The sequence below is a fragment of the Rhipicephalus microplus genome, unplaced genomic scaffold (assembly GCF_043290135.1).
Source record: "Rhipicephalus microplus isolate Deutch F79 unplaced genomic scaffold, USDA_Rmic scaffold_28, whole genome shotgun sequence".
NCBI lineage: Eukaryota > Metazoa > Arthropoda > Arachnida > Ixodida > Ixodidae > Rhipicephalus > Rhipicephalus microplus.
In genome coordinates, this window is record NW_027464601.1 from 4,799,406 (window position 1) to 4,813,467 (window position 14,062).

At 49.4% G+C, this 14,062-nt stretch overlaps 1 protein-coding gene across 1 annotated transcript in view; it reads left to right on the top strand.

Moving 5' to 3' along the window:
• LOC142786707 (uncharacterized) overlaps positions 1-14,062 on the top strand; it is a 92,916-nt gene that overhangs the window by 28,146 nt on the left and 50,708 nt on the right. The gene's annotated exons all lie outside the window — the stretch shown is intronic.

Sequence of the window (14,062 nt, forward strand, 5' to 3'; positions counted from 1 at the left end):
TAATTTATTCTTCTCATCACCGGTGAATATCACTTAGTTCGTGCAATGAATAGTCTTCATTGACTCATGATCCAATGATATCCTAATTGTGGTATTCAGCATTTCTATCCCAATTGCTATCATGTTCCTGAACAAATATTGATATTCTTATTGTGGTCTTGGGCTCTAGAGTGGCCTTTTAAATTTGAAGCACTGCATGGTACACGAGTAATAGAGTAGAATAGTGGGCAAGTTGGAAACTATGCACACTTTGGAAATCAGTGCGAACGTGACGGGCACACAAGATGAAAAGGACACTGTACTGGCACTGTCTCACGAATGAAGTTTACTGAAACCTGTAGGCCTTTGTGGCCAGATCCGGTTGCACGTTAAAAAAAACTCAAGTGGTTGAAATTTTCTTAGCCATCTACTACGGCGTCTTTCGTAATCATATGGTAGTTTTGGGTCGTCAAACCCCACATATCAAATAATGAAAGTTTACAGAAACAAAAAAACTGACAGCCTTGCCAGAAAGACGAATCAATGAACGTGATAGCAACAAATGAGAAGGTTGCGCGCACAATGGCAAAGAGAGTGAAACGTGCCCCATGTTTCTCACACACAAAAAACGCATGAGACGTATTCACAGGTACAGATGCACGTGAATCAATAAATGTCTCAGTTGTTACTCCGCTGTGTCTGAAAAGCACGCCGTTTTCGGAAACGGGGACTGCGCAACAATTGCAGGGACCTTTATGCCCTCGCTAACTACAACTGAATAGTTACAATGAAAGTCACTGGCCAGCCAAGACGTACGATTCTCCCCACCACGAGATAAGGTGTGCGAGGGAGCGTTCGTCTTCTCTCTGCGGGGCAAAGTAAGCGTGGGAGATGAGAGCGCGTGCAGCTACGCGTTCAGTTCGCCATCTTGATGGACAAGTGATATTCCGTACTATACCGAAAACTTTTCATTCAGAGACTTTAAAAATCCCCATTTCGGAGAAATTTTCCTGTAAATGTTGGTGAAATTCTCCTACACAACAGTACTGATTTCTGCCCTATCCGCGCACACATCTACTATATTTACACGTGTCTCATGTACTGGCAACTTTTGAAATAATGACTAGCCCCTCCACTGCCGCACAACAAAAGCACCACTTTAATAATTCCTATACTGTTAGTACACTGCACATTGTTGGCTTCAGGTGTAACGCCACTAGTGAACCAGAAGTAGGTCCGCGTAAACACCACAAACAATTCTCAAACGGTATGCATGCGTGCTGCACGCGCCAGAACCGATTATAGCAGATGAAGGCGCAGTGCGACCACTAATTATTGGTCGTCATAGAAGAAGTTAACTATTACGGAAATCGCCTGCAATATCACGATGATTACCTTTTTTCCTTTGGCTCAAAATCACAGTGGATAATTCCCCAAAGAAGAAAAAAATCCTTGCACGGAACATAACTATTGCTAGTAATGCTGAAAACACGATAGTCCTCCCCCCCTTCTTTTCGAGATCCGCTTATTACCAGGAGATGTAAATAGCTTGCCGTTTGAACGTTGATGAATGCGCTTCTCTGTGGCTCAGTGATTAATGCCTCGCATTCATGACTGACAGGTTCTCTGTTCAATTCCGCGCGCCGGAGTCTTTTAGGGGCGAAGCTCTTTAAAGTGGCACGCATTCGTCCCTCGCAGTAGTGCTTAACATGTCGTACGGTTTGACCTGCAAGGTGGTGCTGGTGGGAGATTCCTCATGTGCGTCGTTGAAGAATAGAAATTCGCAGCGTTCGGGTTAACTAAAACCCGAATTTTCCTGTCTGTTATACCTCATTAGCCGCCATTGGCATGTACATTGAGCACTATCTGACACGAAACGGTTGCTACGTTAAACTCGCTGGGCGTAACCTCCTTGGTTTTAGAAAGGTTTAGCGAGCGTTGGGCCGTAGTGCCATGAGTACAGTGAACTAGTATATGCCATGAACTCGAGGTGGTTTTAGGTGGTAAGTAAACACGAAGCTCAAGCCGTAAGAGAGTTTGCGTGTGCCACCTCTCGTTTAGTCCTTGGAATGTCCGCTGGGTGGTGGTGCTTCTAGATGCGGAATATATTGTTACGTGATTTCGTCTGACTGAAAGAGGGCATAGTGGGCATATCCAAGAAAAGTGCCTCAGACTGAGAGTGAAGAAGTGGACGTTGTCGGTGAGCTGCGTTGTGGCTGCGGACTGACAACTGTTATTTTCCACGTAACATTTTGGTGGAGGTGCTGGGTACTCTTCTGACAACGGAGCTACGCAGTGGACGCCTCCTTAAGTCTGCTACCGTAGCTCCGGGTGAGGATACGGCTTCGCCACCTACCTCAGCAACGACAGCAACCCGGTTCGTTGCCCTAACGCAACCTCGTGATCCCGGTACCTGTACTGGAGAGGACAAGTGGCTTAGCATGTACGAGCGCGTCAGCAAGCAATATGGCTGGGACCCAACCGTTATGCTTGCGAATGTCATTTTCTATCTTGACAAGACCCCTCACATCTGGTTTGAGACCCACGAGCATGAAATCACAAGCAGGGAAATGTTCAAACAACAGCTCCGCGACCTCTTTGGCAACCCGTTTGGTCAACAGCTTGATGACCGAAAGCAATTGGCTGTACGTACACACACGTCCACTGAGCCCTACTTGACTTATATTCAAGACGTCTTAGCTTTGTGTCAAAGGGTCGATCCCAACATGACTGAGGCCGACAAGATTTCGCACGTTTTAAAAGGAGTCGCCGACGATGCGTTCAGCCTGCTTGTATTCACCAACGTAACGACCATCGACGCCGCGATCAAAGAGTGCCGCCGTCTCGATCAGGCGAACAGTCGACGCATTTTGCAGCAGTTTCAGCGCCTACCCAACACCACGGCAACGTCGTCTTGCGAAGCACCTCCTTGTCATCCGTCTACAACCGAAGACGTGACGCGCATTGTCCGACGTGAACTCGAGGCCGCTTACGAGGCTGCCAACAAACCGACGTTGCCCGACGCCTCAACGCCAGCTGTCGCCTTGATCCAGGCTGTTGTCCGCCAGGAATTCGCTAACCTTGGTATCCTGTCCACTGCACCCACCCTGGATAATACTGGTTGGTCCCTCGATAGCTTCTGTGGACATGAGATGTCGCCGTCCGTACTCTGTTCTAACAAGGAGCCCGTCTGAATGGCGAACAGCTGATGATAAGCAAATCTGCTTCCGCTTTGGTTGCGCTGGACACATCGCTCGTTACTGCCGCAGCCAATGGCCATCTATGTCTTCTGGCTCGTACCCCGCTTACAGTAACTCATTCCGTCCACCAAACCACCGTTATCCGACCCGCACTGAGTCTTCAGCATTTACTGCCCCTGAGGACTACGGCCACCCTATCCCGTCGTCGCCACCGCCTCAAAGCCGCCTTTCTTGTTCAAATACGCTTCGACGCTCTCACTCGCCATCGTTTAACCGCTGCATGTCCTCGGAAAACTAGGCTGCATAGCTTCTGGAGGTGAAGGTGCCCTGTCGACCTTACCCAAAAATCCTCTGTTGCCCTTACGTTTGAACCGGAACACCCGAGAAGTATATGTTGATGGCACACTTGTTGAAGCTTTAATAGATACGGGCGCTCGCGTCTGTATTATGAGTTCGCGTTTTCGTCGTTGCATGAAGAAGGTCTTTACGCCCCCCTTGACCAGTGTCGTCCAAGTTGCAGATGGTACAACAGTCCCTGTCGTCGGTATGTGCACAGCTTAACTTACCGTAGCCGGTCATCAAGTGGTTGTCCTTTTTACCGTGTTTGCAACATGTCCCCATGACCTCATAATAGGCCTCGATTTTCTTGCCGCCAACTCTGCTCTGATTGATTGCTCCACTGGTGTGCTCCGCCTTGAACTGCCACAAATCAGCGCCGCCCCGTACCAACCTACATGCCGATTACAATGCAGCGACTTTGATCGCCTGCCCTCTAAAACTGTGACGTACGTCGATTTTCTGTGCTCACCAGCTGTGCCCGACGGTGACTATTACGCTACGCCTCTCACCGACGTACTCCTTGCGCACAATGTTGCAGTGCCCTATACGGTGCTAAGCATCACAGATAACAAAACTTGTCTACCTCTTGTCAATTTCGGCTACATGAATCATGTGCTTCCACAAGGCATTTCTGTGGCCCACCTGTGTCCGTTGCCCGATTCACAAATTGAAGTGCTTGCCTTAGACACACTTGTTTCACCGCAACGCACATCTCTCGCAACACATTCGGGCAGCCGTCAAATTGTAGACATGGTCGCCACTGATCTTCCGCCTCCGCAAGTTGAAGCCCTACAACATCTTCTCGAGACCTACCAGGATATTTTCGATTTTGGCGACCGACCTCTTGGGCCGACGTCCTTTGTCCAGCATCGCATACACACAGGTGATGCCAACCCCGTTCACCACCGTCCCTACAGAGTGTCTGCTTTTGAGCGGAGCATAATTCAGAAGGAGGTGAACAAGATGCTAGCGAAGGACATCATTGAACCATCCTCCAGTCCCTGGGCATCCCCGGTGGTATTAGTTAAAAAGAAGGACGGATCGTGGCGATTTTGTGTGGACTATCGCCACTTCAACAACATCGCCAAGAAAGACGCATACCCTCTGCTCCGCATTGATGACGCCCTTGATTGCCTCCATGATGCCGCCTACTTTTCTTCCATCGATCTTCGTTCTGGTTATTGGCAGATTGCCGTGGACCCCATGGACCGAGAGAAGACAGCTTTTGTAACACCCGATGGCCTCTACCAATTCAAAGTCATGCCTTTCGGCTTATGTAATGCCCCCGCCACCTTTAAACGAATGATGGACTCCCTGCTCCATGGATTCAAGTGGTCTACGTGTCTTTGTTATCTGGATGACGTGATTGTGTTTGTTCCCACTTTTGAAGCGCACCTTGAGAGACTGTAGAAAATTCTTGATGTATTCCGCCTCGCCGGCCTTCAGCTAAATTCATCTAAGTGCCGGTTTGGTCGCCGTCGCATTACAATACTTGGACATATTGTTGACGCTTACGGCGTACAGCCTGACCTAGAAAAAGTTCGAGCTGTGAAGGACTTTCCTGTGCCAAAAACCGCCGAAGATGTCCGCAGCTCTGTGGGGCTCTGCTCCTATTTTTGGCGGTTCATCAAGAACTTCGCGGAAACCGCTCGGCCCCTAACAGATTTACTCAAACCAGATGAGACGTTTGCCTGGGGTCCCTCGCAAGCAGCGGCATTTTCTGACCTGACCACTTTGCTCACTTCTTCTCCTGTGCTGGCTCACTTCGACCCTACGGCACCGACCGAAGTGCGCACCGATGCCAGCGGTTACGGAAAAGGCGCTGTGTTGGCTCAGCGACAACGTGGGCAGCATCGCGTGATAGCTTATGCCAGCAGGCTGCTGACCACCTCGGAGCGTAATTATTCCATCACAGAGCGCGAATGCCTAGCGCTGGTTGGGCAGTCGCGAAATTTCGCCCTTATTTATACGGCCGACCATTCATAGTTCTCAACGACCACCACGCTCTCTGCTGGCTCACCTCCCTGAGCAGATTAATGGCGTCCCAAGACTCGCAGAAGCGTCGTTACGACGAGTGGCATCGCGACGAACACTTTCCAACAGGTTCCCTCGTTTTTCTTTGGTCCCCTACGCGACATGCAGGCCTTTCAGAAAAACTTCTCTCTCGTTTCACGGGCCCATACGGCGTACTTAGACGAGTGACCGACAATACATATGAAATTGTCCCTGATAATCCATCAACCTCTTCCGCTCTGCTGTCAAGGGACATTGTTCACGTATCAAGGCTCAAGCGTTACCACACTGCTCCTGCTGTGGCCCCGTCAACTCGCCGGGTCGGCGCTTTGGCCGCCGGGGGTCGTGTTACGTGATCTCGTCTGACAAAAATAGGGCATAGTGGGGCATACCCAAGAAAGGTGCCTCAGACTGAGAGTGAAGAAGTGGACGTTGTCGGTGAGCTGCGTAGTGGCTGCGGACTGACAACTGTTATTTTGCACGTAACAATATGATGAAAAGATGCGTGATGGTGGTACTTGGAGTGTTGACTAGATGGACGAACGGACACACAGACAGATGCATGGATGGACAAACGATTGGTTGCACGGACGGATGGACGCACGGAGGGACGCAGGACGCATAACCGAACATGTATGTATGTATGTATGTATGTATGTATGTATGTATGTATGTATGTATGTATGTATGTATGTATGTATGTATGTATGTATGTATGTATGTATGTATGTATGTATGTATGTATGTATGTATGTAGGTATGTATGTACGCTCGAGAACGGGAATGTACCACAGGGGATGCAAGATGGAAAATGGCGGTACTTTCAGTGTTTACTAGATGGACGCACGGATGGGCAGGCAGACAGACTAGCAGACGGACGGTCGGATGAACGGACGCGTGGAAGTATGGACGCATGGACGCACGAACGGACAGACAGATGGATAGACAGACTCACGGACGGACGCATGGACAACCTGCCCACTACTTCGTCTTCACAAAACGTTCCACTACGCCCCATCTTCGATCCACCACTTCACCTACCATGAAGCCGTTATATTGAAGAGGGAACGGAAGCAGGATATAGCTACCACTTGCGAATAATAAAATTTCTTGTATAGTATATACAGTGTTTGTCAATTCTTTGATCATGTAGGGGCGACATTGGTAGAAGTCAACGGTTTAACGATTAAACCCTCCAGCGTTTCGCCCAACTCACCATCATTCACTTCGTGAATATGCTCTCAGTTTTTCTCTTTCTTGCGTTTTCATATTGTCACGTCACTCCAGGGGTCTAGAGAAGCTTCATTGAGGTCTGAGCAACAGGGCTCTTACCAAGCGTGTCGGTTGGTTGGTTTGTTGTTTCTCAATGTCCTGGCGCAACTCATCAAGAGGAATCGTTCATGAAACGGACGGTACCTTATCTTTGAGATCGCATTGTTTTACCAGCCTAGACAATAATAGATAGGGATGTTTAACAAATAACAGATAGGTAAACGATGGATTAGAAATAGAATTAATAGAGACAGTAAAAAAACCCATGAAGCTAATATGGTTGGAAATGAAGTGAATTTATTTATCACGTTAACATCATATTCGCTTTGTTTCTTTTAGAAAACCGCAGAGGGCCTCGCTAACGTTCCTGTGGGTAACTCATTTTTGAGTTGATCTAAAGTTTCAGCTGCTCGCAAGAGCGGGAATCACTGATTACAACTTTGGGTATGGCGTCAGTCTGCGAAAGCGTGATAGCAACCTCCTCTCCCAACAAGTGATCCGTTACTACTATGCCGGCCGCACCTGCGACCAGGCAATGCACATCCTACTCTTTGCTTCCCCTCCTCTAGATACAGCTTGCTCTTTTGGGCTCCAGCCCATGAGTCGATGAGCGGAAACGCACAGGTGCACACACTCGGCCGAAATCTTAGCTGCCGAGCCTAGTGTAGGGTTCACCATGCCGCTTCCCCTGACACAGATATGTCCCGCGACACACTATTCACCACGTATACAGACATCCTACAGTACTACCGGCTCGGAAGATGCGCATACCCTACATCACAATTTTACAAGACGTGAGGCCGTCGAATGGCACAAACTACAGACCGGCAGCTTCCCAAACCCCCTCCTATACAGTAGAATTTTCCTGGAACAGATAGTGCCAAGGTGCAAGCAGTACTCATATCTGGAGACACTCATACATATGGTGTGGACGTGCAAGCATTACAACACAGACAACACAATTACCGAAGAGTCGTGAGAGTTCCTCTTGCGTGCGTTCGAGCCAGAAAACCAAAGCCAGCCCATCCAGCATGTGGCGGAGGCTTTGGTATCCCAAGAATCCCCACCAACCTCCTCTGAAACAGCGCAACCAGTCTCTGTACTGGCCTCGTTCATTTGTTTAAATTTTCGGGGACAAATAAATGTTTTACTACCACCACCGCTGCAAGAGCAGAGATACGCACGCACTTCTTTGTTTATTGGTGTGAGCCTTTTCTTTGGCTTACTACCCACTACAGGAATCACGTAGCAATATTCCTCTTTCAAAAAAAGCATCGTCCCGAGGCTGCAATGTTATTCAAAAAACAGAACGAAGCAGCTTAAACAATAAAAAATGACACTAAAAGTCAAATGGTACACACCAACATTTCATCAATAATGAGGCAACAAACGCAGCGCAAAGAAAAGAACACAGGAAAAAGTGCTCTTTTAGGAACGCGCTAAGTGACGATTCATGCGCACCACGTGACTATGTCAGAGCTCGGTTATGTTCGTTGTACCCACGTTGACGATGCACTGCCTACATCACTTCTTAGTTTACGTCACTCACGCGGCGCCACAGTTTATACTGACCGAAGTATCGCCTTAGCAAGTTTTCGGGGACGTCATGGCGACGCACAAGGGTCCAAACCTAAAATCGGACTCCCGGTCTGCAAGGTACGTCTTTATGACGCACGTTGTAACGTTGTGCACCGACCTGTTGCTGCTGACCAATGTGTAGCTGGGCGAGCTCTCGAGTTTCCTCGGCACACTCGGTTTATTATTCGGCAGCAGTTGTTACTTGATCGGCGTATTCTTAAGGCAGCATAGCATCCAGCATTGTCTGAACTTCGCGGCCATAGAGAAGGCAAATTGGTGTAAATCGCGTTGTTTCTCAAACAGTGGTATTTATCCGAACGTCACCTAAGGTAAATTGCGATCCCATGTTTTGTGTTGGACGTCGATGTATATGCAGATTATGTTTGCGACTGTCTTATCTAGTCGCTTAGTCAGCCCGTTGTTCTGTGGATGGTAAGAAGTCGTTCAATGCCTAGTGATTCTCACTCGAAAAACTTCACCCGTAAGCTGCGCCGTAAACGCTGTTCCTCTGTCGGTTATCGCTGTAGATGGAGCATCGTGGCACAGAACAATGTGACACATGAACTGCGCTCCCTCAGAAGCAGTGGTTCGAGGTATTGCCTCTGTGTCGGCATAGCGTGTCAGATAGTCAGTCGCAACAACGACCCACTTGTTGCCGTTGGTTTATAAAGCAAATGGGCCGAGAATGTTCATGCCGACAAGATTAAATGGCTTGTAGGTTGGATCAATTGGTTGAAGTAATCACACCGGCTTGCATGGTGGCGATTTTAGACGCTGGAATTCACGACAGCTTTCAACGTACTCCTTCCCGCGTGCCGAAAACCCGGGCCAGTAGTACGTCTCACTTGCTCTGGTGAGCATCCGCGTGTAACCCAGATGACCAGATCTGGGCTTGTCATGACACGCAGAGATTTCATTCCACACGTCCTTCGGAACGACGAGGTGATAATCACGGTTCGTAGAACGGGCGTTACTCTTGTAGTGCAGATCATCAGGGGGGCAGAAAGACGTCGAGACGTGAGACAGATGGTGAGGTGTAACGGCGCTACGACCCTCTAAATAGTCGATGAGTGGTCGAATCTCTTAATTCTCTCACTGCCCTCTCCTCAAGTTCGATGAGTGCTTCGCTACAGACTTATAGACGATGGTCATATCAAACTTCTATAGACACGAGCTCCACCGGGGCTAGTCATCCTGGGGGATCACGTATGTTCAGGAAGCAGCAGAGGGCATGAGGGTTCGTTGCCACTTTGAATGGACGACTATAGAGGTATGGGCAAAACTTCGTGATAGCCCATACTAGTGTGAGACACTCTTTCTCTGTGGTCGTGTGATTCACCTCGGTACCGGACAGTGAGCGGCTGGCATAGTATATGACTCGATCTTTGCCGAGCTGATACTAGAGAAGCTCTGCGCCAACGCCGACGTTGCTGGCAACACTGTGCACCTTTGTGTCAGCATTATTGTCAAAATGTACAAGAATGGGGGCTGACTGCCTCCGCTGTTGTAGTTGGGCAACAGCAGCCTGGCACTCGGTAGCCCATACAGATGGCTTGCCGTCTCGTGTAAGGCGGGTCAAGGGTTTCGCTATCTTTGAAAACCCTCTAACAAACCTTCGATAGCTGACGCACAAGCCCAGACAGAGCCGAACAGCCTTTTTGTCAGTAAGAAACGAAAACGCAGCGGCAGCGGTAAGTTTCTCGGTATCGGGTCGGAATGTTCTCACGTTCACTACATTGCCAAGGAACTTGAGCTTTTCATAACCAAAATGACACTTCTCCGGTTTGAGTTTAAGATCTGCTGATCTAATGAATTTAGCACTTTCCTGGGGCGTGGAAGATGTTGCTGCAATGTTTCAGAAATGACGACTGCATCATCAAGCTATACGAAGTCTGCCACTTCCGACCAGTAAGCACAGTGTCCATCATTCTCTGGAAAGTTGCGGGAGCTGAACACAAACGAAAACGAAAAACTCAAAATTCATACAGGACGTCGGGAGTCACAAAGGCCGTTTTCTCGCGGTCTCCATTGTCTACTCCGATATGCCAGTACCCGCTTTCCAAATCAAGACGTAAATGTAGTGGGAATGGCGCGATCTGTTTAGCGAGTCGTCGACGCGTGGCAACAGGTACACGTCCTTTTCATTCACGCTGTTCACATTACGGTAATCGACGTAGCGTTCCATTTTTCTTTTTGACTAGGACGACGGGAGCGGACCACACGCTGTTGGAAGGCGCCATGATGCCGTCGTCAAGCATTTCTAGAACTTACATACGCATGGCTTCTCGTTCTTTCGTTGACACGTGGTAAGGCTGCTGGTGTACTTGGCGGGCGTCGTGCGTAATTATTCTGGGCCTAGTGATCGAAGTTTGGCGCATCTAAGAGAAAGTGACGAAGCATTACATGAATTCAAGCAAGGGTTTTCGCACTGCTGTTTGGTTTTCTGCTAAGAGGTCAGACTTAATGTCGATATTGTTTAGAGACATATCCGCGGTCTCCACTGCGCCCGACGTGAAGCAAGTAGAAACGGTTCTAATTCTTCTGCAAACACCCACGAAGTGCCACGGAAGCCCCGCCACGGTGGTCTAGTGGCTAAGGTACTCGGCTGCTGACCCGCAGGTCACGGGATCAAATCCCGGCTGTGGCAGCTGCATTTCCGATGGAGGCGGAATTGTTGTAGGCCCGTGTACTCAGATTTGGGTGCACGTTAAAGAACCCCAGGTGGTCAAAATTTCCGGAGCCCTCCACTACGGCGTCTCTCATAATCATATGGTGGTTTTGGGACATTAAACCCCACAAATCAATCAATCAATCAATCAAGTGCCACGGAAAAGGTGTCGGTGTTCGTTACTGAAAATGGTTGTGATTGCCATCGATTGTGATCGGCCATCAATAAGCTGTATAGTACTCCTAGCCACACAAACATCTTAAGTCAGCAGCTTTTCAAAAATACTTTCTGCAATCGCTTCATTTTGCAATCCCTGGCAGCTGACGTCGACTATAACACAGGCTCTTGGAGGGAGCGTTACACTTTCAGCAGAAACACAAAGAATGTTGGAACACTGCTGGTCATCCTGCTTTTCGATTGCTCGGCCAGCTGGGAAAGTGATGCAATGCTCTGGATGATCAAAATCAGCTCCGTACTCCTGCAGGAAGTCAACACCAACAGTGGCGTCGCGAGAACATTCACGGAGCACAAAAAAAATTGCTGCGAAAGAAAAACCGTGGACCCGAACTCTACTCGTGCAGGTTCCTAGCGGAGAGACGGTGTGGCTACCAGCCATTCCAATCACGAAGCCACGCCAAGGCGTGATTACCTTATTAAGCAATGTGGTCATTTTCCTGCTCAGTATGGAATAGTCAGCCCTGAAATCCACTCAAGCACCAATTGCATATCCGTCGTTCAGCACTAGTGTATCCTGAGAAAGCCGCACATACCGTTCAGTCGAGTCTACACCTTTGCCTGTTAGCGTTGATTGGAGGCATTCAGCACGTCGACTGCCAGATACTTCACCTCCAAAGGTCGCTTTCGTTAGTTTTCGCGGTAGGGACTGGAGAACAACGAGCCAGCATGTCACTAGGACGCAGATGAAAAGCACCTCGGCGATGGTGAGCACGACTGCCACCCAGAAGGCGGTGACATGCACGGCTCAGCCAGGTATATATTGTCCTCAATGTCCTGCATTTGCTGGCCATACCAAGGAGACACTGAACATTGTCACGGGGGAATGACGGGGCTGAAGACAGAAGACTATGTTGGGATTCAGCTGTTTAATTGGGCGAACCTGTGCCCGGCCAACGGAAAGTCTGATTACCGTAGCAGTCTTGCACAGATAGCAGTAAACGGAGCATTGGCCGTCGATCAACTACTCACAATCGGCGAAGTGCGTCGGCATTTATACTCTTGTCAATGAATGTTCTAGCGTTATTGCTGGTGGTGACGTAGGTTCCAGAATAATCTGTACAGTTTGGAGAGTGGGCATGATCTTACCGAAATTATCTACTACAATTCTGAATCTTCTCGAAAACTGCAGGCGCAGCTTGCGCTGAGAACTGTGTAGTGTATTGGGGCGATAACAAAACTTGATGAATGGAACGGGACATTGCCCCCCCTCTCTGAAAAAGGTTTCGTCCCGATGCTTCAACTAAAGATGAAGCTATGACAACAATGCAAAAAATACAACGAATAAATTGCGATACAGCAATAATACAAAAGGCACTCTTTAAGTTTGTTAACGCGCGTGAAACGGCTGGAGGAGCGCGCATCAAACGGCTTCAGGTCGCTATCGGCGTCGTTGAGAGTTCGTGATGCCGTCGGAGACAACCTCGTAATCAAGTCGACCGAGACGTCGAACCACCTCGTACGGTCCTAAGCACCGTCGCAGAAGCTTTTCACTGAATCCATGTCGGCGTATCGGCGTCCATACCCAAACACGTTCACCGGGCTGATATTCCACAAAGCGTCATCGAAGATTGTAACGGTGGCTGTCGGTCGTCTGTTGATACTTGATACGGAAACGCGCGAGTTGTTCGGCTTCTTCGGCGCGTTGAAGGTACTTGCTCATATCGAGGTTTCCTTCGTCGGTGACGTTGGGCGATATGGCATCGAGCGTTGTTGCCGGGCTCCTTCTGTAGACCAATTTGTATGGAGATATCTGCGTCGTCTCCTGCACCGTCGTGTTGTATGCGAAGGTCACGTACGGAAGAATGGTGTCCCACGTCTTGTGTTCGACATCAACGTACATTGCCAGCACGTCGGCGATCGTCTTGTTTAGCAGCTCGGTGAGGCAATTGGTCTGTGGGTGGTACGCTGTCATGCGCCGGTGGATTGTCTGGCTGTATGCCAAGATCGCTTGAGTTAGGTCAGCAGTAAACGCCGTTTCTCTGTCAGTGATGAGGACCTACGGGGTGCCGTGACGTAGGACAATACTTTCCAGGAAGAACTTAGCTACGTCAGATGCACTGCCTTAGGGCAAGGCTTTTGTCTCGGCTTAGCGTGTGAGATAGTCGGTAGCTACCACGATCCACTTGTTTCCAAAAGCCAACGCCGGGAACGGTCCCAGTAGGTCCATACAAATATGCTCGAATGGTCGGCGAGGTGATTCAATTGTCTGGCGAAGTCCCGCTGGCCTTGTCGGCGGTGTCTGGCGTCGCTGACAATCCCGGCATGTCCACACAGCGAGTAACGTCGGTGGTAAGACGTGGCCAGTAGTACCTCTCTTGTATCCTCGGGAGCGTGCGGGAAACACCGAGGTGCCCTGCCGTCGGATTGTCGTGCAGGGTCTGCAGGAGTTTCGGCCGCAGAGCTGAAGGCACCACAAGGAGGTACTTGGCTCGGAGCGGTGAAAAGTTTTTCTTTTGGAGAAGACCGTTTAGCAAGAAGAACGATGCAAGCGCGCGCTTGAATTCCTTCGGTACTTCGGCGGTCCTGCCGAGGTATTCGATTAGGGCCTTAAGCTCCGGGTCGGCCCGCTGTCGTTCAGCAAAGTCGCCGGCACTTATCGTTCCCAAGAAGTAGTCGCCATGCGGGTTGTCGGGCGGTGGTTGGTCGACAGGCGCACGAGAGAGACAGTCAGCGTCGGAGTGTTTCTTGCCGGACTTTTAAACGACGGTAATGATATATTCTTGAAGTCTCAGGCTCCATCGTGCGAGGCGACCGCAAGGGTCCTTTAAAGTAGCTA